At 28.4% G+C, this 26,949-nt stretch overlaps 1 protein-coding gene across 2 annotated transcripts in view; it reads right to left on the bottom strand.

The window, feature by feature from the left end:
* The window catches only part of LOC148235965 (uncharacterized), a 163,949-nt gene that overhangs the window by 89,433 nt on the left and 47,567 nt on the right, over nucleotides 1-26,949 (bottom strand). The window contains exons 3-5 of one of the 2 annotated variants that reach the window (XM_088184533.1): nucleotides 24,927-24,959; nucleotides 12,182-12,228; nucleotides 2,257-2,284 (exon numbers count right to left, since the gene is read on the bottom strand). The gene's annotated coding sequence lies outside the window, so the exon portion shown is untranslated. The remainder of the gene's footprint in view (nucleotides 1-2,256; nucleotides 2,285-12,181; nucleotides 12,229-24,926; nucleotides 24,960-26,949) is intronic. The other variant, XM_088184534.1, reaches the window with a different exon arrangement.

Here is a 26,949-nt window from a genome sequence, read left to right as displayed (position 1 = left end):
CTAAAAACTATTGGACTCGTTCCAAAATAATTTAATATGAAACCCTATCACGATAACTTTTCGTACTTTTAGAGTTTTGAAAGCAGTATATATTCGGCGGTCGCTTTCCATAAATTTGTACGGTCATAATTCTAAAGCAATAATAAGCGCAAAGTCACGAGTTTCGAGGGCATTATTTTTATCGTTGAATTTATACGACATAAAAATACAAAACAGTCGACAAACATAGTCGTGCAAAAGTACCTGAATTTATGTCTTCATTGAAATTTATAATTTTAATCGAAACACCCCGACATTTGTATATATGTAAATATAGTTTATTACATATCATGAGAGATAATGATAAGGTAGCCTTGTAAAAATAAATGTGATATTTTTATTAGCTTGGAAACACTTACGTTATTGTTGAGATCCGCATGACATATAGCCTTAAAAATGTTTGAATTTCAATGTATGTTTAAAGCACCAGTGTATTTTACTAATCTTGCCAAAATGAAATCTTGCTACTAAAATTGATCACAGATTGAAGCAAGTAAGACAATGATATGAATTTAAAGCACGTGGAAGTTACGTTTATAATGAAGAGAGAAGTAATTATCTTAAAGTTTAAAGGTGTTAATGGATCGATAAACGTTATACACCATGGCAAGAACTAGAAAAATTAGAAACTATAAAATACGTTGAGAACTAAAAAAGAAGTGAAGTACCAGATTAATGTAACATCAAAATCTTGATTTAAAAATAAAATACTAAAAATATATTGATATTTTTCTATAGTAAATTATGAATAAACATAATTTTTCGCAATAAAATATAATAATATAATTATACAAATAACTATATATATGAGCTAATTATTATATGGATTACTGAGTAGTAGTGTATCATTTTTTTATATTCAAAAGATACAGGAAACTATTTCTTTTTAATTTAAATTTATTTCTCTAATCTTTCTTTTCCCTTTCCAATATTTATTTTTGCAACAAATTTTTATAACAAATTCTAAATTTTATTAATTTTTGAGACACGATTTTAACAATGTGAATATAAGTATTTTAAAACTGCTCATTCGTTTTAATATCCACAGATACCAGCTCGATAGAGCAATGGTATATTCAATGACTACTACTAGAAAGTTCTGAAAGTCAAATTCTATATGATCCTATGTATTTTTTTTATTATGTTATAGATCGGAATAATGTATTTTTATATTATGGTAATTCTAATTAATCATAACAAATTAGCTTTATCTAATCTCAAAGATGAATATCGTGATAATTAATTCAAATTGAGCTACGTAGTACATAATTGCTATAAACCTTTTTTAATAATGAGCCATTCAGCTTGTAGGGAATATCATATATGTTTTAAATTTAAAAAAAAAATCAAATATATTGTTATCCAAAAAACCTACATATTTTTTGATGTATCGATTTGACAAAAAAATAAAATTAAAAAAATATTTATAACAGTAAGAAAAACTAGTACGTCGACCAAATTCTGATAAATTAGTCTAAGATCCTAATAAAAATAGTATTTACCGAATTACATTTTAATTTATTTTAAATTTGGCCTAATGAGTATATTGTCCTTTTACATTTAACAGTTGTTACTTTGTTGCTTACGATTACATATAAATTGAATTATTTTTCAGCCTAAAATATTGTATAGTGGTATCAATATATTCTTAAATTTTTAATATAAGATAAGAAAATATAAAATAAAAATTATGGTTTATTACAATTTTAAACCTATGATATTAACTACAATATTATAAATTTGATTAATAAATAACAGGTAAACTTAAACAAATAAAAAGTATTGTTCAAAATTAAGATGAAAATACACGTATAAAGAAGGATGTGTGTTTGAGATTTGACAAAGGTTGACATATTTACTATTGACATGGCGAAAGACAACATGACGTATTATAAGAAAACAATCTTTATATATTGTGAAAGCTCGTACGTCAAATATTTAATATTATTTTATGTATCTGGTATTATCCTTGATTTATAAAGTGAAGCTTTTAAAAAAATATGTAAATATAACAAATTAAATATTAAACATCATATTCAAGTAAAAAAATAATTTAATATGATGTTTATATTATCAATATTTACTCACTATATTTTAACACTACATTAAATAGGATGTGCTAATCACGAGTGGCAAAACGCGGAATTCTTCACATTATTAAATTTCATTGAAACATCAAATTTGTGTAGGTATATAATTTAATAAATATTTACTTGCCTTTTGATAATAAATCCGCTATGTTTTCCTGTAACAAAAAAAATATATATATGAGCATAATCGATTATAAATCTTAATTTTAACAAATCGTGATTCGATTAAGTTGATCAATGGCAAATTCGTTATATTTAAAAATAATAAAAAAAACATACACACGCTGTAATAGATCAATGTTCAAGGTTTAACCGTAGAAATTTACTGTCTTAGTTAAAGCTATTAATTAATAACTGAGAGTAAATAATAAACCTACATGGTTGCCAATGAAATCCACGCATTAAAAGTATCACGTTTTAAGCAAAGTAGAATTTAGGTCTTGTGCCTCATGCACGATTAGCCTTCGGGTTAGTTAATTAGTGAATAAGTTTTAGTTCATAATGGTAAAATTTTCTTTGTTAAAATCACGATTAGGCGAACCTGATTTTAATTATAACCTATGAACCATTTATATGTGTTTAGAACAGCATAACTCAAGGCTTGAGTCACTCTCCGACCTGTTTGTCTACCATGTGATTATTGAATGAAAAAAATGCTTTAAATTTGGCTGCATTTTCAACACTGAATGCATTACAAGCTCAAGGTTATATATTATATGTACCAAGTAAAAAATAGGCTTTCGACATGATTCAGTTCCATAGTGTAAGACTCATTTTTTGCATGCTTTAAACGGAAATCCTGCACGTGTACTTTTAAGTAATATGACTTAAAATTTAAAGAATGTTTATTAATGAAGCTATATGAAAATTAAAAATAAAAGCTTTCTTACAAACGTTGTATTAAGATATGCCAAAAAAAACTGTTGTTCGATATATTTTTTCTGCATTCTTTATTGTGTTGCTACTCAATTAAATATATACACACTATGATTAACGAGTTACGTATAATAGTAATCATATCAAATGCTACCCGTTTACCTTTTCGCTGTTGTACTACCGTTATATATAAATTGTTACTATGCGCTCGTACAACATGACAAACAAACAACTACAAAAAGCTGTTTTAATAGTAAGAATCATATGCTATCATCAATTCAATACAAATTGATTAATGGTCAATACGACCTTTGAACAATTACGTATACAGATTCAAGGTACAGTCATAACATGACTGAGGCTTAAGAACAAGTTTGTTGCCATGTAAGGCTAATCCGAGAGCAAGTCATGATCTAGTAAACTGTCGTTTGACTTGTCTATATTTATAACAACAATATAAATGCCGCTTGGAAAAAAATGCTAGTACGATGACAGATAAGACATAAATCACGCGTTACAAATACTTGGAATTTATACACGTATGTGTTAATTTAATAAATATAAAATATGTACATAACAAGAGAAGTATTTACTATAAATTAACCTTTATTTCTCAATATTATTTTGTGTTTACATTGACGTCTATTTGAAGATTTGATGGGTTGTAAAAAATGCACTTAATCATATAAAACATATTAATCTTAGTCTTAGTCGCGTGTCATTATCGCCGAGTTAATATAATCAAGCACAAATTAATCAACTAAATTATATACAACACAGTGCCTGTCAGTTTAAAACGAAAGTGATGAATACGTTCTCGCAGCATGATACAAACTACCGTTTAGCGACGTAAACCGTATAGGATGGATTCTACATTGGGATTAAAATTTTACATTATAAAACGAGTAGTACATCAATAATATGTTTGATTATTATGAAAATTTGGTGATGGCGCTGAGGAAAGAGGTCTTGATTAAAGCCCCAGTTTAACACTTAAACTTTGACTCATTCGCACAAACATATCACTGCGATAAAACAGTTGTTAAAGTCAATGGCTAATATCTGGAAGTCCTGCTTTCGAACCCTGTTCAAACTTCAGTGTTTTTTTGAGATTGGAATTAGTAATTAAAATATAATTAAAATTTAAATCGATTAACAAATATTAAGATTTTTAAGCTTTTTCAAATCTCACGTATGAATATCATAATGGCTTAATTGCTAATAATGAGAAAATTTAGCTAGTATAAAATATCATATATTTTTTATTTATCACGTTTTTATTTATATGTGTATATGTATTGATTTTTTAATTTTAATATATTTTATGAGTTTGGTTATCGTGACGCATTAGGTTATCCTGACAGGTCACGATGGTCTTATTTTAAATAAATAAATATCATGTTCATTTATCAAGTGCAATCTTTATACGTCCCTATACACCCACGCCCTTTTCAGATACTGCATTAAACTCGAATGCAAAACTACTAAGGATAAGGGTTAAAAGACAGCACGTTTCGACAATTATTTACGGTCATACACATTGAATAATTGCGACCTTCAACTCGGCGCAGCGAGAAGCAAAGAGCTTTGTCTTTGCCCAAGAGCCATAGCGAATTTATCTTTTTATCAGGCAATAAAGAAAAATCATCACATTTTTACGATCCACCACTAGAACAAGAATCTTGTACTTGTACATTTTGCCTGCGGTCGTGAAAAATTACCCATTTTATGGGTCAGTGTTTGTGGGTCGCGGCTAGATCTTATCTAGACGGCGTAAAACATGCGAATTAGGATTCGTCTGGTATTTCATACCCCAGAGCCTTATCGCATTTTTTGAGAAAAAAATCACTACCAGAGGGGGTAGATCATACCGATAAATCAAATGTCAACCGTTGGACGAAAATAAAATGATTAATCGAGACCCATAGTTGTTGCTCTTTCGCCTGGAAGGTATAAATTGCACGCTATGCATACTAATTATGTATAATATGTACTTTCCTGAGTTAAGATTAATATAATAATACGCTGTTTAATTACTCTCGCGTTTCACAAGTGCCTTATGGTTGCGTTTTAATTAAAAAAAGCAATCGATACTAATCGATAAATTCACTCTTAAAAAACTATCAATTAACTTCACATAATTACATTTTACGTAAATATTATGTGTAGAGATAATGCTAGAGTGCTTCAGGTTCTGCTGTTTGCTTAGGTAATGAAAACGACGTTTAGGGAATAAGTGTCGCTTCCAATTTCAAGGTTGAGTAACCATTTAGAAGTACCTCCATGCTTGAAAATGGGACCTAAATTCGCTACAAATTAAAGACGGAGTTTGTTTAATTGGATATAAAACGTGCTTGTAAATTAAATTTCAACTGACCAAAACATTTTGTTTATGTATGTAGTAACACAACAATTAGGATACAGAGATAATTAATTCTAAATTTACTTTATAAATTAGTATTTGGCTAAATAATAAGGCTACCTCTAAAATTATATTTAAAATATAATATAGTACTAAGTCAGATAGCATAAGCTTATTAATTAAATGTCAACGCTATCTAATATAATAATAAATACGGTATTGTCAACTGCCCGTAAATACAGTTTAATAAAGATTCCATTTTATCCGCTTAAAAACATCATTACTCTGCTATATAGTATTGTTACCAACGGTGGACAAACAGATCAATTAACACTACCTTTAAGTATAAAAAATTGTAAAACACGTGTTATTTTAATAAATAAAATAAAAGAATTGAATGGACTTTTCAACACCGAGATTGGATATTTAGTGCTGTGGTAAAAGCTTTTTTGTGCTACGAATTCTACTTCCACATTAGCTTAAACTAACCAACTATTTGTGCTAAAGCTGTATAACATTTTCAACCATTGTATTGTATAATAAATTGAATATAACAATTAAAATTGGGCATATTTTATTAAGAAGAGCGAAATTAATTATTTTCATGATTATCACTCACGATGCATAGTGTATATAAGCACCGTTTTGCGCTCCCCCTCTCCTTCCAGAATTTATTACGTCAAATTAAAATTCGCCAGAAAAACAAAAAAGCTCTCTGAAGCGTCTTCATTACGAGCTGTCATCGCGGAAAAGAGCGATCGCGCAGAAAGCCTCCGTCAGTGCAAAACTTCTGACATGTTCCGTCAGACACGAAATGAACTTTTTGAACGGGTGCCTACCAATTCCAGAATCGCGTGCTCCTAAAACTGCCTCAGACAATTTAGGATTTAACACCTCGGCGAGGAAGGCCCAGGACCAATTTTAAATTTTGTACAGAACACCTGCACGAAAAGGATATATCTTATTTTTTATAATTTTATAACATATTACGTTGATAAATAACGTCACCTTTGAGCTTACACTTAAAATAGTCCAATAATCCCAATGAAAAAGAATATAATTATAGCTAATAGCTACGCGAAAAATACATAATAGCTAATCCCTAAATAAATGTCGTTTTTATAATAAATAAAAAAATACCTTTAATTGTTTATAATTTAAATTAAAATTTCATTCTAAAGGTTTAACTTTTTCTCACTTTTCAGTTACGTTTTTAATTATTTTAGCATAAAATGCTGAAAGCTTTGAAATAAAATATTCCGATAGCCCTTTTTTCACATTTTTTATTTTTTTTGGACTATGAAGTATCGCATTGGTCGAAATAAAAAGTAGTCCAAAGGAACAAAGTCTGAAGAATAAAGTGGATGAGATAAAACCTTCCAGCCCATATTTAAAAAAAATTATTTAACATTCTGCAATCGTAAAATTTAGGGCCCAATTTAATTTTAATATTGCAATGTGGAGTCCATATGTGCACTAGTACAGATATTAAAAAAATCCGTACTTATGTATCAACGGATAAAGCACGACTGACTGTTAAAACTTGAATTAAAAAAAACGTTATTTGTTTCGGGATTACCTTTTATATACAAATACTTGAAAATCGTCACTTTCAAACATAGAGCTCGGTAAATTGTATATTTAAATTAACGTTCCTTTCAAATTTAGTGATGTATACCAATCTGTACTAGAGTCTCCAATTCGAGTAATCGAGTACTCGATACTCGAGTATTTTTGTCTATTTTTCAAGTACTTGATAATCGAGTATTTTAAAAATTACTCGATTAGTACTCGAAATTAAAAAATTTTGAAATATTTCAGAAACAAAAATAACTTTAACTCGGTCCGGTATAGGTTAACGTCTTGCTTTTATTTGGCGTTTATGCCCGAAGTCCCGAGTTAGAGCGGTTACTATCAGATATAATTTTTTCATAGTTCCATAGTTGCATAGTTCCGGTCGTCGGCTATGTTAGTGGGTACGACGGAGAAATTTCTTTTGTGTTTTCTGTTCGACAGTCCCGACTTATCTAATTTATGGCAATAAACAATATAAAATATCAACAAAAATTTTTTTTAGGTTTTATGACTATGCAGTTGTAGCGTAAAGTGTTGTAAATTGTTTATACTGATCCCTCAGCTTAAAATATAAATCAAAACAATTGTGTGTTTTACAGGCATTTAAAGTAAAGTCAGTTCTTTGCGAACCGTTTAGTTCTAGAGTGAAAGGGACTCACCCAAATACATATTCGAACGATATAGATTTAAATTCTTCGCATTAATCAGAAGGAGTAGAATATTGTATATTGTTAGGAAAAAAAATCTATTCAAGAACAATTACAAAATGCTATTTTGTCAATAGTCGAAGGAAATAAGAGAAAAGCAGAGAAGGGAATGAAAGAAGAGAACATAAAAAGAGAGTTCAAAAAATTTTATATCTATAAAAAGCGAACAGATATAAATTAGAAGCCTTATCCAACGCGTTAATGACAATAATACTAACATCAACAGCAACGGAAAGGGTTTTTTCCATAACGGGAATATTAAAACCAAAGGTTAGCAGTAATATTAAATTCGAGACACTTTTTGCATTATTGTTTTTAAAAACTATGTTCGTGAAGTTAAAATAATTGTAAAAATTAACATACTAAGTATTTTATTTATTTATTTATATGTGCACGAATTTGAATAATAGCTATTTTAGTACATTTAGTAAATACTCGAAAGTACTCGAGTACTCGAGTATTTTAAAATTTTAATATTCGATACTCGAGTAGTTGATGGTTCGAGTAATTGGAGACTCTAATCTGTACTTATTTGCGTAGCATGATATTTTTTAATAGTTTGCTCATAAATTATCTAGATTCATTAAGCTACGCAGCAAAACTAAAAGTGGGTCGCGAGCGCAAAAATTCTGCTACATTTAGCCTACGAATCGCGTTTTTGACAGCTTAGATTGAATCAAAAAAAAATTTACTGTTGCATAATATTGACTATTTCTACAAAGTATGAATATGTAGGTTAAGATTGAGAGATCAATTGAACATTACAGGATTTTTTGTAAAGCGCAATGAAGTGTTTTAAAAAAGAAAGGCTGCAACCATCGTCGTTGCAATTATAAGGATTAAAATTAATAACGATTCAACCTATGTTTTTTCGGATATATAATTAGTCGTTAAATGTTTTTAATTTATGATCCAACCTTGAGCTCTAGTGTACTTTTCTTTGTTATAATCTAAATATTTGACACGTAAGTAGACACTAATTTTATCAGTGTTTTGTACTTTGATTAATTTAGTCGTGAGTCGAACTACTTAATAATATTTTTTAATATTTAGAGAAGTAGATATGATAGCTGATTTTTCAGTAAAAAAAAAGCTATACAATAATTTTAAAATATCGTCTAAGGGCAAATTATTAAACTAGAAACAAAATACATACAAAAGATGTATTTTGGTACGGTAATTCTATAAAAAAATCTAGTGGTCATTGTGACTTCAATATTTTTCACTTTTTAATAAAATAAAGCTACCCCATTTTGCAACCGATGTCTTAAATTGTTATGCATACATACATAACTAAAGTATTAAAACGAGCGAGGGAAAACCGCTAACAGCCGGAATACATCAGAAGCACGCGGAACTTTTGTGACGCCTAAACGTCAAAAACAAAAACCGAGATGAAAGCTGCGTGCTCAGAAAATAATTATCGTGTTGTAAATTTGTTGGATATCAACTAATAAATCTTTTCCGTTAAGGGTTTCGGTGGTTTGGTGGTAAAAAATTGTTGACGTCGACGATAAGTCGAATTACGAAAAGAGAGTTTATGTTCAAGTTGTTTATCGTGCTTTATTTAATTAAAATAAAATAACATAAATAGAAAAATAAAAAACAGTCGTATTTCAGTCGTAATTTAATTAGACTTTCTGGATATTGATCAAATTATATTTTAACTTTATGTGCTACAAGTATAAGCAATACAACTTAAAATTAAATTAAAAAATAATAATAATTTACTAGCACGCACTTAAAGTTATTACTATTATACAGCAAAATACTTTTTTCATTGAAATACATAAACGTAAAATGAGGTATAATATTTGAAATGTTTTAAATTACAAGTATATTAAGTTCATACGCAAACCGCAAACTGTGGAAATTTAATAAAAGTATGATTGTCTCTAATAGACTAACCCATTTATTTACAAACGATAAATTGCATTGAATGTTGCGCAAAATTAACTATCATTCATTCTCAAAATAAATACTGATAAAATTGTAATATAAACTTAAATAAACTTTATATTAAATTAAACAGTGTATAAAAGCTTATAGTAGTTCAATTAAAACGTTAAATAATTAACCGCAACAGTTGGCAGTTATTCCAGAGCTTTTTGCGAGTAAACGGAAGTATGCTGCTCTTAAAAGCTGTTCACCTTACATTTCTGGGTTGTGTTTAAATTTAATTACATTGCTTTACATAAAGCGACATGTTTAATACATTCATAATTCACAACATTATTTACCCTATTAATACAATAACAGTGAAAAAAATGTAATGCAATATATACGCTTAGAAAATGATATGAAACAAAATTTTCGCGACACAAACACAGAGAAAATGTTTAATGTATCTCATGCATAATTATATTACAGGCTCTTGGGGCGTTTCAGTTATGTATAATGTATTTAATGTTAAGTGGATTCTACGACGCCGTCCAAGTATTCGCATTTCTGCAAAGATGTAAACCAAAAGCTTGGGGTAAATGTATATAAATAAATTAAAACGTTAATAAGAATTTCGCTGAAGCGGTAATTTGGCGGTAAATTGTATTAATTATATTGCTATAGTTTTAAATGCATATCTGCGATTATCTTAAAGTTTTCTCCTAACCAAAAAAAAAGGATTTATTCATATATTTTTTCAAAATATAATATTTTTTTAACTAGCCTAAATATAATAGGTATATTTTATAACTTATCATAAGTTTAAGAAAGTGACTTTTCACATGAATTGCAATGTTCAATTATTTAAAGTTCGAATAATAATATAATTTTTTTATTATATATTATTAAATAAATATATTTAATAGTCGTATTATACGGTATCTTACGGCTTATAAATTGATTGCTTAACGTCGTTTACCCAATAGGGATAAAGACATTTAAAGAATTTTACGAAGATCGTATTGTGAACGGATAGCGATGATATTGCATCGAAAATTCCCAACGTGCTGAGCTCACTGATGGTATTCTCCAACAATGATGGGATGGGCGAGACGATTTATTTTGATTGCTTCTCTTGCCTCCATCGTCCTTTCATCTTATTATATTATACAGTGGATATACACATATTATATATATACATATATAAGCGAGTATATAAATATATAAGCATTGCTTTATTGTTCCATAGATTTTATCAGAAATTTATATTCACCACCGCCTATCTATCGAATGCATTGCGAATACTTCAACACCATTCCAGCTTAATACATTTTTTATAAAATGTAAGAACAATCAGAAACATATTTAAGTGAAACATTGCATTTGTGTTACCTATTATTTATTGTGTGTCAGCAAAGTTACGACAACAGTTAATGTCGTGACTTTTTGCACTTCTCTCCTCAATTTACAGTATAAGCTTATCGTCACATCGACGAACTACGCAATTGCATACACGTTTCAAAATAAGATATATCTGGAGATTGCAATCTGATTCGATGAAACTATAAAACAATACATTCGTGAAGCAACAACGTCGGACAAAAATATGAGAAGATATATTTCATGTGTCGCAGGCGAGATTGTATCGTCTGGTTGTATTTTTTTTTAATCTTAGAACTCTAAGGCATTTGTAAGTGACAAATTTTATAAAAAAATACACATAAGATAAAAATCGTAAATTGAAAAAATATGTACATTTTAACAAATATGTATACAGATTTAATTAAACATATGTTTTTAAACAATGGATAACAAAACTCGCAATTTATGTTTTACACATGAAAAGTCAAGTAAAACTACTATTTTTACAAGACAGAAAACCATATATATGTACTATATACTTACATATACATTGGGTATTTTAAAATTATGTTTGAAGCTATTTTTTAATAAGCAATAGGTCAACGTCTGCAAATTCAATAGATTATTAGCATCTTGTGTTTTAGACTACAATAAATACGAAAAAAACTTAATATCATATTAATAACGAAGTAACACTACATAATGCCTTATATTTGTCTACATAACAATTGGTTAACATTGATGTAATAGTGAAGCCTAAGAGATACGATCTATTTCTTCTCATATTGAACTTCATTGTTCTCAGAACATATATTTTTTTATATTCTATATAAAGCCGAGTCGTGATTCATTGGATTGCAATCATTTCTAATACATATTATATATGTAGGTATTCGATTAGTAACGCATACATTTAATTTGGTTAGGTAAAAATGTATGGAGAGCTTTAATTGAATTTAAATTATTTTATATCGATAGCCTTAGGAGGAGTTTTCTTAACAACTCCATATTTGGCAACTTAAAAAAAAGAACACGGCAACAGTGTTGTATATTCTAAATTATTATGCAACAGTACATTTTATATTATAATGTACATCTTTTTATAGCTTTAGATTTTCATCAATTATAAGCTAAAGAAAAATATTAAAACCATATTAACTTAATTCAAACTATGGCAATTTTTATTGTATATATGTACATATATCAGAAGGATTAAAGCAAAGTGACATTATCAAATAATTCACATTTAAAAAGTGGAGGTGGATATATATTTATTTTTAAAAGCATACCTTATCGCCTTAATGTGTGATATCAATTCCGACTGTGTGGGAGCTTTCTGCAACAACAAAAGTGTACATAAATTATACTGTGAATAATTTATATTTCTATTATTATAACCTAATTGTCGCATACAATAAGGTTTTACTGCACACAATATGTAATTTGTCAATTTATATCTCTGACATGTGTGCGCGCATACATTTATGGAAACTAGACAATAGTATCATTGTTCATTGGGATAATCTCAAAAACATGAATAAAATGATTTACAATTAACGTGTTTTGTAATAAATTGTGTGCAGGAATGTCATGACTGACTTTATCTTAATTGGATAGAGTCTTAATACATAGTAACGTCACATAAAGAGGAAACGAATCGATTGCGTTGCAGTTATAAAATTAATTAACCGTCAAGTCGAACTGTCAGCTTATAATTAATTAACTATTGTATATAAATATAACCCTTTGAAAATTTTAAGAAATTTGTTACTAAATTTTATCTGACCACATTTTAATAGTAGTATTATTTTTATATATAAAATGTCTTATAAACATTTATTTACAATACTAACATTTAAAGCATCTTATTTTAAATATGTTTTAATATAAATAAAAAACGATTACATATTTTTAATATTATTTGCATATTCTATCGTAGAAGAGTATTTTGCTAGCAATAAAATAATACAATTAAAAATAGCTATTTAATCATATTTATAACTTTAATAATAATATAAATTTGGAAACTCAATATAATAATTTTTATTTTATTTATTAAAAATCATAAATAAATATATTTTATCTAGCTAAAAAATCATGTTTTATATGTTCGACTGAAGCAATCGTTCTTGTTATTCAAAATTTCACTCTACTGCTGCAGTTTCGTCTATAATTTCGTTCTCAGTTTCAAAACGCGTTGCAGAATTATTTATGTACTTCTCAGAGAGCAATTTTGTTTTTATTTCTCTCTCGATTTGAATACCCTACATACACAATCGCCTCGTTGATTTATCGCAAAATCGTCCGTTTTCGCAACGCTCGTTGTCTGAAACGTATAATCCGAATCACCGCGTTTATCACCTGGGAGCACCTGACATAATTGCAAGAGAAATAAATTCTCCAGCTGTAATGTTATCGGTTTTACCTGCACTTCCACGCCACAGAGCAAGCACTATGCCCACATGTTCCAAGGTTTATCTTACAACAGGATCGCACAACTAACTATGCTCGATTTGTTCACAATATACGACAAGTGAATTCGCAATTGTACACAGGAACCAGATCCTTATCGATCGTGGCCTTTCTATGCATATTCGAAATTCTTTCACGATACATTCCTGACCAGCATGATAGATCGATGGTATAAGTCGTTACTTAATAATTAAAAACATAGCTTTTCTACTATTAAATTTAAACAAAATAAAACCATATTTAATCAAACAAATAATACTAAAAACAGTGAAAGACTGGTAAATGTACTTTTTAATGTAATCAAAAATATGTATGATGAAACGATACAAATGGTGCTTTTGCAAAAAAAGATATTCTTCCTTTATAAACTGTGGAAATCGACTGAACCCTGAAACAATCTTTAAATATCTCTTTACCAAAAACCCGTTGTGAAATAAAAACTGTTTAATATTTTCTTTTTGTTGAAGACAAATATGACTAAAAAAATGTCACATTGTGGCCCGACACTTTTTAACAATGTAACCAAGAAAAAAGCTCTGAGTAACCAACTATATACAGGATGATCCAATTCAAGTTTCCTATGCTGGCAACACTGTCAAAAATTACGCGTCTTCAAAGTGTCAAATGTTAGTTTGCAACAACACATTTACAAATTGGATCATTTAGGCATTTCATGAGCAATTGTAAAATTTTAAATAAGATTTTTTAGATACGTCTTAATGCCACTTCAATGTATGCAAAAATAATATAAAACGTTATATATGTATATATTGCGACTAAATATTACATATGTTACGATTTTTCTCGAAAATAAATGGTCAATGGGGTATTTCTGGAATAATATAATACAAAACTTTATTGTGTCAAATAGTGGTGAGGTACATCAGTGATAATTTTTTTTTAAATATAAATGGGTTTTTGTAACTAAACCTAATTGTTAGACGTTGTTCACTGGTGTGGAGATTGTGAATCAAGATAGTTATATGAGATACAATTTAATTTAAATTACATATTAATCTAATATGAATATAAATCATGCACAGTAATCAGACTAATAATTTATGCATATTTATATTTATTTTTCATTAAAACCGAGTCTGTTTATATTTAAAGTAAAATATATAAACATCATAAAGTTGAAGATAATGGGCAGATAGGTGTAAAGCACAAGATTAATCTCATCAAAGCTAGCCGGGGTGCCGTTACGTTAGCAATACATCTATCACCAACGGTTAATTGTTTAGGTTAGTGATGTAACCGTAGTCTGAGATCTACGTCGATAGATACGTTGCGTTACATGTCAATTAACTGACCCAGTTACCGACATTATCTCGGGGTATTTAATTACGTTTGAGATGTGCACGAGAATCAGCTGATAGCGTATCCTGTGCTATTTCCAACAATCAGTACAATTAAGATAAACAACAATATAGATAATATGTAATTAATATTTGCTTCAAAGGACCTGTATATGTATATTCTAACCTTTGTTTAAAATAATATAAATTTGTTATTTTTAAATCAGCAATATTACGAAAATATATTGAATATTTACATCCAATCAGAAGAGATTTACACTTTGATAAAGACTGGCTGAACATTTAGTTTCGTTCGTAAAATATAAAAAAATAGCCTACATTGACGACATATGTTTATTGGCTTCAATATACAATCAACTCCATCTAGCTGTAACTAAATACTGTGAACAGTTGCTTAGCTAAGCTGAAAAATTTATAAGAGTGAATCAAACATAATACTGATAAAAGCTTTTCTTGGGTCAAGAAAATCGGAGTCTTTACCATACCCAATCAATTGAACTGGAATTGTTACAAGATTCGATTATTTGAAGTAGTTTTCGTTTTTGATCCCGCTCCCGATAACACAGTCAAGTTGTTACGGTGCACCCATACAACACTTTGTACGTAACGTTACGGACCTGATGGTAAGCTTTTACCGTGCAAATTCCCCGCATCAGCGTATACATGTAATTAACTTGTGCATTTTGAATGCAATGCACGTATGCCCGTGGCTATGCAAAATATCCTAGCACCGCGCCCTTTCAGCAAACGTTTCAGTTTCGCAATAGAAAATTTATACGGTATCGCACGAACGCCATGTCAAACGGTTGAAAGCGACAACACGCGATATAAAGATAACTAACGTATTCTACGGGCTCTTTTAATTAAGTACGTACTACGGAGTTGTGGCCGAATTGCTCATACACGGGCATTGTCATGCGAGCATTGAAATTAAATTTACGAGAAAATTTACAATTTACGTCGTGGTTTATTGTCTTGGAAAGTCATAGAAGGACATAGATACTTTGAAACCTAATACATGATATTAGAAATTCATTTATTTTTTTATCACTTACCTTTTTAAATGTTTAATTTTACAGTTAACATGAACCTTTACAATATGAAATAAGTTATGCTGGTTTTAAACAATGTAAAATTGGCAATACAAATAGGTAAGCATGATCAAATACAAAACTAAAACTTGAAAGGAAACAAGGTACATATTTATTTTGAATAACTGTGTTTTTGAAAACATGCTTATTTTTTATAGTTCAGTAATGTTTTATCCTCAACCCATGCAAATACTTTAAATAAGTTGTTGAGGAATAATCACAATCCAGAGATTCTGGAAAGAAAATCGTTTTTGTGTGCCACCTAATTAACAGCGCATGCATTCCCGAGCATTGTTTGAAATACCGCATCCAAGAACAAGAGTACTGGACAACAGCTATCCAAATTTTAACCAAATGTCAGATAGTAATAATATTTTTTAATCCAGGTAATCGCAGTTGGTAAAGGCTTTAAGCTATTTATATGTACTTTTCACGTATTTTAAAATATTTTATGTATTCAAGCTTAAGACGTATATTTATTTTATAAATATATATATATTTTTAATTTTTTCATTTAAAATGTTTTGTACGCAAGAATACATACGTCTAACGTCAAAACCTGTACGCATATTCTACGTATGTGGAAGTAATAGATTAACAATCCCAATTAAAGATTACTTCTGGTTTGTTATGTGGATGCTGGACGCTGTCTTACTTCCCTATTGACATAATATCAGCGGATATGATTGTTGCGTGACTTACTATTAGGCCATGTATGGAATTAAAGAGCATGCGAACTTAGTGACCCAATGGTTAGGCATATGGTGTGAATACTCAGCGTAACGCGGTGTGGTAAGAGTACCATTGTTTTAATTGTTTCTCGTGTGAGAAATTTGTCTTACAAACTAATGTACAGCCAAACGAAAGCGACAATGAACGGTGACCGCATCTGAGCATTGCTCAACGGGTAATGGATTCACAAAATAAAATATTCGCCTTTTGTTTGCATAACAAACAGAAAGACTAACGATGTCATTATTTTAAAATTGATTATTATCTGATGATATTTTTTTATTAATATATCTAAATACATGTTGAAAAGAGTAAGTTTTCAAACAAAGCCAGACACTGCTGTGAGTGTTTTCCTAGTATAGTAGGGAGGTGAATACAGTAAGAGAGAGAAACGGTTAGTTACCACTAGAATATGAAATAATGGTTTTCACTCTCGCTAATTGGAACCGCGAACGAGGAATATTTCGTCATGTGACAGGGCACGTTTTCGCCCACTAACCCAATTGTCGTAAAATCTAATTAAGCAACTTATCGTTTTCAGACATCTCTCAGTTCTTAACAACTCTCTTCGCCTTTTGTTGCGGGAGCAAAGACTTTTTTAATTCGACAACATCGACCTGAATGTGTCACTGAAATTTAATTTATATCACTTTTATTCATTAGGTTTACGAAATAAATACGTCAATCAGTATTATACCAAAAATTATAATATTGATTATGAAACGTAGTACATTGTGATACATACATATATTCTTCATATGCCTTTATTGTAAGATACCTTAATATACTACGCTAATGAAATAATATAATATATAAGGAAAAGGAATGTTTAAAGTTCAATCAAAGACGTTGACCTTTTTAAAGAATTTTTAACCATATTTTTATTGAAACCATATGTGTGAATTACTTTATGCGTGGTTAAAAATACCCATTTGATATATCATACAAATATTAAGAAAACATACAAAGAAACCATTTTCATTATGATTATTTTAATAAAAATAAACATAGATATTTAAAATAAGTTGCATAGGCATTCATTAAATATTTTACTTAATCTGTGTTAAATTGTGGATAATACTTTATAGGATTGTATAAAAACATATAAGCTAACAACAATTATTTTTATTGCTTTTATTTTCAAAAACTGCTTGTTTCTATCAGAATAATACTATATTAATATTGTAAGATTTGTTTAAAAATTTGCTATCGTTGCGTTTTATAATTGTTTAGTAAAATTAAAACATGTTATAGTTAGTATAAATAAGGAGCATAATATATCAGTTTCAGAACTTAAATTATATAAAATACATTTTGGGGTTTAAAATATCCATATTGATTTACAAAATATTTTTGAAAAATTAATAGATTAACCAAAATAGTATTATACTTCATTGGAATATTACAATATTATTTAGGTTAAATACTAACATTCATATTACTATTTATTTTTGTACCAAAGAAACATATATGCAAATAAATATTTAATAATTACTAAATAAAATCAGTACTGAATTTTCAATTAAAATAAAATTATTAAATCTTTCTGGTAATCAAATATTGTAATAATTTTTCATTCAAGCGAAATAATATTAATTGTCGTGAATACACTACATTTGCAAAAATGTTATTATATATACATAAGAATACTGTCAAAAAATATTTTTTAAGGTAAAATCTATATATATAAATATTAAATATAGATAGATTTGTAGTCGTATAGGTCAAATACATTATCATAAGCTATTAAATTATTTTCTGGATTAGTTACCAGTTTTATGTTAACATAAAATATGTTTAATGTTGTTTTATTAAATAAAAATATGACCTTATAAATACATCATATATATTTTAGATGTTATTATAACATAACAGCGTAATACATTATAATCCCAGAAACGAAATTAAACACAAGGGACGATGATTAAAATGGGTGTTTCGAGAGATGAAAAGCATCAAAGAGTTATTTTATACATCATTTGTGCGATTGTAAACGTTATCAAGAGCGGTAAGAAAATAACATGTGATATTACGGAAGCAGAGGGATGGAAGCAATTAGGATAATTACCATGGAGCAAAACGGAAAACGCTCGTGATAAAGCACAAAAGAAAGTAACAAACGAGCATAATGAAAAAATCATAAATTATTCCTAAGATAAAATTAAGAACAAAAATAAAGTATAAGTAAATGTTATAAACAATTATTGAAATTATTAATCAAGAACTTATTTCTATTGAATGTTTGTTTTGATATATTGAACATGTTGAATGCTTCCTATTGAAAATTCCGCATTTGAATGTACGTCAAACTTTATATACGCAACTTTGACATGTCCTGTGTATGAAAAATGGAAACTCAGGTAGAGAGGTGGAGCCGCAGCGTCGGTCTGTGTCTTTGCAACATTTTCATAAGGTGAATGGAAACCAAATGAAAAGCGAACGCTTACAGCGGGAAAACTCATCGCCATCAAAGCATCTTTTGCGTTTACATTTTGTCGGTTTGTAATTACTTTACAGCAGGTCTATTTCTGTCTCTCTCTCTAGTATCTAACGTACATTTTTTCATGTAGCTATTTTCAATGAAAAAAAATATCGCGAGAACCGTATCATCAAGAAATTTATATTTGTATACTATTTATTTTGTCGTGGTATAATTTTATTACTTTATATTGATTAAGTCTGAGTTTTTGCCAAAAACAAATCTTAAACGTTCGATGTTTGTATGTAATAACGAAGAAAAGCCTGTAAAATCGCTACATTTCACTAAGTAATGATGACATTTGTTCCAACGCGTCATGGGGCGCTTTGGAACACATGTCACGCCAGAACACCAATTGTGCATATTACAAGAATTCACCTAACCTATTTCAGCGCAACCAGAATCATACTCTCAAGAAAATTATTAAAATCAATTCACTAATATCTTAGCGAAATTAAAAAAAAATGTCTCAAAACCACTGTATTAACGATAAATAAAATACACTAACGTTCAATTTAAATTTGTATAAAACGTGTGTTTTTTCCCTTAATCTACAAACTTTTTAAGAAAAGTAAATTTATATTTTTAAGATATCATAAAGATAGAGTACCATAATAAATTAACAACAACCGCCATTTTTAAGGACAACGCTTTCGTCGACGGTTTTTCAACATAAATCATTACACCAACAATAATGGTGATTTCAACCGGAAATGGTTATTAAGCTAGGTAAAATAAATAAATTGTTAAGATCTTACATACATACACATTATTCAATGACAGGGTAATCAGTATTCATCTTAAGCACCATATTCACACAATTGTATAATTGATTATACTTTTTCTTGAATATGCTCTTAAATACTTTATAAATTCATTGTGCAAACTTTGCAACAATTGTGAGAACCGACCTATCAGTCACGAAATTTAGACAAAGACAAATAAGCATTATTATCGTTTTAACCCAGACCCACATTTGAGAGCGTCGACAGCAATAAATCGTCAATCAACAATATATTAAACAGAAAAAGGTTTAATTTCTACAGAAAACATTCGAGCACGACATGTTAAAACGTATCATTAAAATTTGTATATGAGGTCATTACGATCATGCTCATAATAATGGTGGTCATGATCTAAAACGATCATGACCAGTCTCTTAATAAATGATATTAAATAAAAAATCGATTCTGCAATACTCTTTTTCAACTTTTGACACGACCGTGAATAGCACTTAACCAATTTGATTAAACATCCGGGGTGATATAGTCACTCTTGACCCGATTCGCTCATAGGTCATCATGCTTTTGAGACTGAAGGTATGAATAAAAACATTTAGCTTAGTTTGTTGTTCACGTTACAGTAATAATGTTGGCGTGATCAAAATCGCAGCTTACCGAAGATTATTTTGCGACATCCCCCATGTTGTACAACGTCGTACGAAACCTTGTTTAACTTGGGTATATCGTGAGGAAGCTGATAGGTCCAATAAGACCATAAGCTTTTCTTATCCAACTCGTGCACATTTATGACCCTTATTATGGGTCTTAGTACGTTGCACGTTTACATATTTCGTGACAGAGATATTAATTTACGGCCACAGAAAATATTTTTGAAATTAAATAACAATTTCAAGGTTTGACTAATTAATGATTTGTAATCAATCATGATTATTAAATATAATAAATCATAGTTTGAAACAAAAACACAATTGTTTGTTATAAAAAATGTACATTGAAATTACATATTTATAGAAAAATGTACCAAATAATTTAAAAAATATGTACAATATATTTTTATATAGGTTTATATATTAACTTTTTATTTCAAGTTTAAATATTTTTCGTTTCAATGCGTAAACATAGCTATGTACTCATAATAAAATATGGCTTACACTCTTTATCATCAAATATGATAGATTGAAAAAAAAAATAAGAAAGATAAATTCATCTACCACTAAAATATATAACAAAACACACGTGGTCTTATATAGTTTAAAAACCAAATCCGGCTCTTAGTTTCTTACTATCAAGCTCAAAACCAAAAACAATATAGCCACTACTAATCAAGAAAAGTCCGATATGCTAGCCGGTGTTTTTTATGATAATTTTAATATAATAAAGTACATACTTGACAATTTCATGTACTTTTTTCTTGATGCAAACTGATTTGCAACGATGTGGAACACAAGCTTAATTTATGAATTAGCCTCTGAATATTATACACATAAAATGGTCAAGAGTATTTTGTTTTAATTAATAAAACTCTCCAAACCGCCTAAAATTCTAGCTGGAGCCCCGTAGGTCTTTTATTGGTCCATTCTATTAAATTGTATCATATATACTAATGACATTCGAATTTTAAAACTACTGATCTATCTTTAATGGTTGACTTTGAATATGTTACCGGTTTTAAACCAATATTACTAAAGTACAGATATCTTAAAATAACCAATAAATATTAAAAAGAACTAAATAATAATATATAAAACTCGCAGACAACCCTTGTTTCAACTTCATAAACGTAAAAAAGAAATTTACATTAAATAAAGTGAGCGTCAAATATAAAATCAAAAATAAAAATCTCGCTTTTAAATTATTTTTTTGGACTTAAGCACTCTAAACAAACTGTTTAGTACTTTTTAATATTAAGCATTGTTAATACGTTTTTTGACTTGATATATGAAATTATAGTCACGAATTATTGATTTTTCGAGCCTAAAACACAATACAATTATTTTTAGACCGAAGTTTTTTATACTCAAACTCATTTAGTTCTTTGAAGTTAAATATTGTTTTCAAATAAAATTGTTTCGGTAAAAAATATTTAGGAGTAGCATTTATGTGCAAAAAATTACAGGCTAAGCTGCTAAAAATTTTAATAATTTTAAGTTTCCGATGGATGAGTTTTGAATATGTGGAATAATTTTGAATCCATTATGTATAATTTTAAAGAATCAATGCATAATTCAAAAATATTATATTAAAATGATAAATACACTTATGATGGCCTTAAAAAAACACGACTACAGGATTTCTATTGGACCTAGGATTAATGTGTGACGCTCCTCAACAATCATCAGAATTAAGTTTCAACTGTACAAGACAAATTATAAAATAAAAATTATGTTTTTAAAGAAAGAAGACAAAAATTTGGGTCATATTATAAATGCACTATGCATGCTGCTGTGCGTAATCTTCGCTTTTGAGAAGTTTTACTTTACAAAAGATTTTCGAAATAAGATCTTCCCAATTGACCCAAGTAGATTTTATACAAAATTAAAAAAGGCAATGAAAAATATATTATTTTATTGTATTGTATTGATCTCGCGCATTTGATCAAAAACATTAGCCTGCTGATGGTAATACTCAATTTACATTAGGAGAAATTAAAATTAGAAACTTGTCAATCAAACTACAACTAAATGATAGAGAAATGATTTGTAGATTACGTAAATACACTATCAAGAAAAAATGTTGCATTTAATACGAACTCTGAATGTTATTATTATTTCTTCAAGTGAGCGTGAACGCGAGTTTTCGCAAATGAATATCATTGCCAACCCATCAAGAGATTTGTTGAAGACTAAGACAATTTTAGGAATTTTCTCATTAAACATATCCGACAACCTTTGAGACATTAGATCCTTCAAATAACATTAATCTGTGGTTACTCAGAAAACAACATATAGTGACTGATACTAACTGCAAGGAAAGGGGCTAAAAGATTTGTCGGACGATAATTTGATAATGATTATTTGCCTTAAATACAATAAATACCATCTATGTTAAAAAGCAAATACATTTTTTTTTAATAAAATATTAACAAGATTCCGGCACATTTTTTGCTACAAAAAAACCTGATATACCTATTTGATAAGGACGGAAAAAAATCTTGCAGATTATATTCATTCAGAAATATTAGTTATTATTTCATAGACTTTTCCTTTAATTTATGGTTTGAAGAAAATAAAAAAACTGTTTGTTTGTCATTTAAATTAATAAACATAGCACAAAGATAGGTTAGGTTAAATAGACACAGCTAAGTATACTAGTTATAATTATTTATAACATTTAAAACTTATTATCAAATATTTTTAAAATCTATAATGTCCGAATGTGAAATTGTAAATTTATTATTTACAATATTTTTTGAGGATCTGCTGTTTTATATAATATGTATTATTGAATGTTTTTATATAATGTCCAAATTTTATTGAACGTTTTTATCTAATGTCCATGCTTATAAATTTAACATATTATATTTTCAAAGAACTTAAAAACTTGAAGTACATATAAAATATATTTTATAATGCGAGATATATATACTCAAAGATTAATTGCATCACCGTGCGTTATTCATGTTGAACCGTGACACAAAAATTTGTCAAAAAAATTTAAACTAAGGCGCTGACAAGAAATTATACTACGTGGCAGGAAACATGAAAACTCGTGACTTGTACTAAATTGTCGCACTATTAAAATAATAATGAGGTTACTGCTGCCATATATCATTTTAGATATAAAAACATATTTTAATAATACAAATTATAACTTGTTTTTAATATGAATTTTAAATAATAATAAACATGTATACATATATATATACACATATTGAAAATATATCAGAAATAAAATATTCTACGCTTCTAATCAATATGTAAATAACCACGTTGTATAAGGTAAAAACGTTTACGGAAAGCAAATTGTTTGAATGTCATGGTGATTATGGTTATCGAATAACTTTCACTATGCATTTACTATTTTTTAATTAAGCGTATGTTAGACGTGTTTAAAAAAATACAGTAATGTTATATTATACAACAGAAAAACAGCTATCGATTATTTAATAATTAAAAAAACATATTCAATCGATTTTGTCATTGTCATTTAACGATGAAAAGCTTATAATTCGAATCAAGGCTGTCAATTCACGTGTGTTTATACACTTTAATCGATTTGTCATGAAGTATGAAAATTATATAATTAGGTTTGTTCAGTGACAAAAAATCGAAGATATATAAATAGACCTTTTGTTAAAAAAGTGAATGTTGCAGGAAGAATTCGCACAATGAATAAAGCTTCCTTGTTTGATTTATTGTGAGCTTTGAATAGCAATTAGTCATCGTATGCATCATTGGTTCCACTCATTATTTATTTATTATTATTAACATATATTTATCTGCTTCGTATTAGCGTCGTGAATCAACTCTCGAAAAGCGTGAATGAAAACCATGTTAAGGGCATAATGAGACATGCATATTTCAAAACTGTTCTCGGTGCAAGATTATGGTCCAGTCCGCCCACAATGGATAAGGATCACTGACCGGTTGGTGCTCTTGACCGGCCATGGTCGGGGACAACATTCAACCGAATATGTTCCGCTCGTTTTCGCACTCTACACCGCCATTAAGAAGTATTTTACTGTATAAATATATTCAATAAAATTTATATGAATATTAATTTTTTTAATTTAATAATGAAAATATTGAGGGTATCCTAAAATTGTGATTAGAGATTGACGAGCTTTCAAATAAAAATTTCATTAGAAGAAATATTTCATAATATATGTAATTGTTCTCAAAAATTATATTGGATGTTAATATTAAATAAATAATATTAATTAATTCTTTGAAACATTGTATAATGCATGACGGTCTATACAAATTAAGAGCTTTAGAAATATTTTAATTGCGTTGTATTTTTACTTTCTGCATATAAATATAATCATTAAATTTTTAACATAGCTAAAGAAGGGGAAGATTATATATATATTTTTGTTATACATTTCGCGGATATTTTTTTTAATATATAAACATAAAAATAGTTTTCCCCCTATGTTGAAAAAAATATTTATAAATTTATGTCTTAAAAATATTGCCTTATTATCAAATCTATACTTTAAAATAAGTTGTTTAATAATATGATATTTATACACATACCTAAAACAGTAATTCCACTGCAACGAAATTAATCTGAAACCAAAAACATAACATACAATTAATTTTCCTCCATATTATTTTATCAAATCAATAATTAAAAATATAAATAAATAACAATTATTTATTACGATAAGTGAAATTACGTAAGCTACAGATTAATATGCAATGCGCAAAAGGAAATTGTGTAATCGGAAATGACGATTATTGTTTTAATTTTTTTTATAGTGCATGTTCTAACTAACATGATTGGAATCAATTATCAATATTATAAATGTGCAGGGTGTTTTCGAAACAGCCTGTACGCCTATTTGTTTTGAAACAAACCAGTTTGGTTACAATATGCGAACCAGAATCAACGAATTAGTCACGCTTTTCCTACGTCACGTGTATGCATATTATACACGTTATCTTTAATTATGTATACTTTTTATTTGATAATATATAACTCTGATATTATATAGAAGAAGAATATATGTCCTTTCTCTATATGTCTTATTATAAAATAGTATATTATCTATCAATCAAACCACTTTCTCAGTGATATAATTATGATGGATTAATAATGTCATTTCATGTATTATAATAAATATTGTAATACGCAAATGAGATAACTAGCTTCTTACGTCAGTTACGTAATCGTAAAAAAATAGCTGTCTTATGATAATTCATCATTTCGACGTTTCAAGTATACGTAGACACAAGTCGTATTCTCCCAATTAAAGCGACGGTGGGTCCCTTGGATTTAAAACTTTCTATCGAATTACACGGCCGACTTGAATTAATTGGCTTAACTCGATAAGAGCATCAATGACTCGGTACGAACGGATCGTTCAATCATGAAATCCCATAATTTTGAAAGCGATTCCCGTTTATATCATAATGGAAATTCACACGCAATCGGCGGCTTTATTTTCGATTTTAAAAGAAATCGACGTCGAAATGGTGCTACTACTGGTAAAGGTTGCCGCAACGGCACTTTTTAATTATTTCATCGGGTTTGTTGTTCGACAACTGAAGCATGAAAATGTAGGACAAGAGAAAACTTTCAGTTGCAAACCAATTGACTGCAACTTTAGATCAAAATACCTTACGAAAAATTTTCTAAAATAATTTAAAGAATGTTTGTAAAAAAATGTAATTAAATACAATTATATTACAAACTATACAGTATGATTTTTACAAAAAAACATATAATTATTTCAACTCTATGTTATTTTACATAACCAAAAATTAAAAAGAGAAATATATAATTATTTATTATGCCATTTTAAATTATGTAAGCTATATAATTGATATAGATATGATGAATTATTGAACGTATTAAATAGCTCTCTTTATTATTGATATATGTATTTTTTTAAATTGGGATTGCCTTTTGAGTAAATACATAAATAAATTGTCTAACCAAATAACTCAAATTTAAAGAAAGGAGAAGAAACTATGGAAATAAAAAATATTAATAATGTTATTTTTCATGCAAAGTTCACCATTAAAAACGATTTTATATTCTTTACCTAATGGTAAAATAGAGTAATTAAATTTTCCTAAGCAATTTATTTATGATTACTTGCTATTTTTGACATGTAAGATTTTCAACGCGTGTGTCACAATAAGGAATTCTTGGGTTGTATACCTGGAAGCTCCTGTGCCATCACTTGACCCAGGATATTCTGATTTTAAACTCAAAAAATTATCAGATATGAATACGACTTGTTCACAAGTATTTTTTTCTGTACTAATATTAACAATTGAATAAATAAGAAAAAAACATATCATTTGTTTGTTATATTTTTTACAAAAGCCTAACAATGTTGCGTTTGAAAAATATATTTAAATATTGAAAATTTTATAATATAGATAATTTGGAATAAGATACTTGAATAACTAAGATGGATAATGCTGATGACGATTTTAATAATATAATGTTGACAACCAAAAAATACTTGAACATAGAACAATCAAAAATAAATGTAGTCTACAATATAAAGATTTTGCATATACTTGAGAATGGACTCAAAATATA

Source organism: Plectrocnemia conspersa, unplaced genomic scaffold (assembly GCF_051122295.1).
Source record: "Plectrocnemia conspersa isolate PC_06_02 unplaced genomic scaffold, ASM5112229v1 ptg000004l, whole genome shotgun sequence".
Lineage (NCBI taxonomy): Eukaryota > Metazoa > Arthropoda > Insecta > Trichoptera > Polycentropodidae > Plectrocnemia > Plectrocnemia conspersa.
This window is presented reverse-complemented; position numbering and strand designations above follow the sequence as displayed.